At 36.1% G+C, this 2,496-nt stretch overlaps 1 non-coding gene across 1 annotated transcript; it reads right to left on the bottom strand.

Moving 5' to 3' along the window:
• Nucleotides 1–1,528: 1,528 nt before the first annotated feature.
• On the bottom strand, nucleotides 1,529–1,632 carry LOC116277060 (U6 spliceosomal RNA). Its single transcript, XR_004186525.1, has one exon. It is a non-coding gene; the product is annotated as a U6 spliceosomal RNA (small nuclear RNA).
• Nucleotides 1,633–2,496: the final 864 nt, after the last annotated feature.

The raw sequence follows: 2,496 nt of genomic DNA, 5'->3' as shown, positions 1-2,496 counted from the left end.
CGGGTGCCTGATGGGCTTCCTGGCATTTTAGTATTTTATCAGTGAGTATTAACTTACAAGTGATAGAAGAAAATGGACTGAAGAACCTGGGCTTCCCATTCAGCAGCTTTTTTTTTAGTTGGTGCTCATGTCTGAATTGTTGACTATTTCTAAAATCAAGACAGGGTTTCTGTGAACCCTTTGATGACCTTAGTTTAAAACATTTTTTATTTTTGTAGTTGGAGGCCTATAGAAAAAGTGGACTTTCAGAGAGACTGGTTCAACACACAGAATGAGGAAATAGCTGAGAACAAATATTAACCAAGTGAAATAAGAATTAAGGAGGCAAAGTCAGAACAGAGGCAAATTATGGAGTCTGTGCATTTAATTGGACTGAATATTTCCCCTTTGGCAGTGCCCAGGGAACCATGAAGATGGGGAAAGGAGAAAACAGGCTGAGAAATATAAATTCTCTATATGAACAGCCATTCATCAAATAATTTTCCTCATGTTAAATACTTCAGAGTTTGCCTGACTTTTATCACTTACTCGCATCAGAATTTGAACTCATACTTTTATGTACTTAATATTAAAATACATAAACACACAGCAAAATAAAATTTAAAAATACAGCCTTCTGGAATGTGGACCTACTTCTTTTTTTTTTTTTTTCCTGTTTTTAAAGAACTTTTCTCAGACATTATCTACTGCAACTCCCCTGCTCTGCCCACGAGCAGCACCACCATGACACAAACCAAGCCAGGACAAGAAGATCTGATGAAACGCAGACTGTACTTGTGTTTTGTTTGTTTGTTTTCAGTAAACAAAATATATTTTTGTCTTGCAAAATACCCTGTCCCTAAAATTGATTTCTGATTTGAATGTCTGTCATATTTTCAACAGCGATTTGAAGGTATTACAAAATGATCATAATTTTGATTTCAATAGCTTAAGAAAATGCATGCCAAGTGTCTAACACCAGGTACTAGGTAGCTTCCAATGACTATTAGACTTCTTTCTCTTTCTCCTCTTCAGCAGAAAGTAGAAAAAAATGAAATATTCATTATTTAAAGCTTAATTGTTCGGAACCATTTCAGAGAATTTTAAAACTTTAAGCAAACAATGACTTCAGTATCTTTATCAAGTTTCTATAACAGACACTTGGAATTTAAGTGCAGTTTAGAGTCAGAAGTCTAAGAATTTTATTACATGACTGTAATTTATCTTTTTGTTCTAATAAAAAATTTTGGTTTTTCTTTCATTTAATAAAAAGTTGACCCCCTGCCTCTCCCTCTCACCTAAGATTGTCTCCCTGTCAACTATCTGTCCGTCCATCATTTATTTCTGGAAGTCACAAGTTGAAGTTAATGATCACATGAGTATTTCTGTACTGAAGTGTGTATGTTCACAACATACAGATCTGGTGAAAATAAATATTCACAAATGTGACTGGCTTTGAGAGGCGTCTTTCTTTTTTTCTTTTTTTCTCTCTGAAAGCTTTTGTTGGCCAGTGACAGAATTCAGTCTTTTAAAAAACTGCCTCATTTTTTAAAATGTGAAACACTTGAGGAATGTACATGTCATCCTAGCTCAGGGACCATGCTAATCTCCGTATCACCCCAAGTTTAGTACGTGTGCTGCTGAGGTGAGCCCTGCATTTATCTTTCAGGCCTTAAGGACATAAGGAGTTTTTTCTATACTGCCTTCTTTGGGGAGGAAGCTGGAGGCATATGTGGCTAAACCATAAACACCCCATTTAGTCGTAAATTTTTAATATTCTACTCCTTGAATTGCTTAACTTTAAATGCAGCTGGCATTCATCATTGTGCATTAACTGGCATACACACAGGGCACAGGGAAATGCAAAATTTAGGTCTGTTTTGTACAGCATCATCTCCCAGTTTCCAACGTCAAGCTACAAAACCCTGCTCTGAGTGAGACGGTGCCAGAAGCCATGTGTCCCCTGCTGGATGTCTGAATGCGTTTGCTTACACACAGATTCAAATAGCTCTTCACTCTCTTTGTCATTTAGAGCCTTACCAAGTATTCCAAAATTAGGGGAAATGCTTGCTTATCGCGCTTCTAAAACACTGATATTTGTTTCCATAGGGATCTAGAAACATTCTTTTTATCTAAGAAATTTTCAAGTGACTTCTCAGTTGTAAGGTAAATAGATATTAGTGTCTAATTTGTCATGATTCCACTTCCCATTTCCTGTTCCTTAAAATTCTCATACAAAAGCCTTTGGTTAGAGTCCCCTTAAATAACTGAAGTTGAAACCTGAGGCTCCAGAATAAAAAATACAAAAAGTGGAAAACTAGGACATGACCCAAGTTTTCTGATCAATTAATCAATACAATATATACAGTCAACAGGGAGTATTCTGGTCTCGTGGAGGACTTAATTTAGCTTGAATTCTTGAATTCTCTGTTTGTCTATGGGAAATAGGTTTGTGTTTACAACACTGCAGATGTGTCTTACTTCATGCAAAGTTCAGTCAGTAAAACTGCAATTTTA

This window comes from Vicugna pacos, chromosome 35 (genome assembly GCF_048564905.1).
Source record: "Vicugna pacos chromosome 35, VicPac4, whole genome shotgun sequence".
Taxonomy (NCBI): Eukaryota; Metazoa; Chordata; class Mammalia; order Artiodactyla; family Camelidae; genus Vicugna; species Vicugna pacos.
The sequence above is the reverse complement of the archived record's forward strand: the minus strand, read 5'-3'. Positions and strand labels throughout refer to the sequence as shown.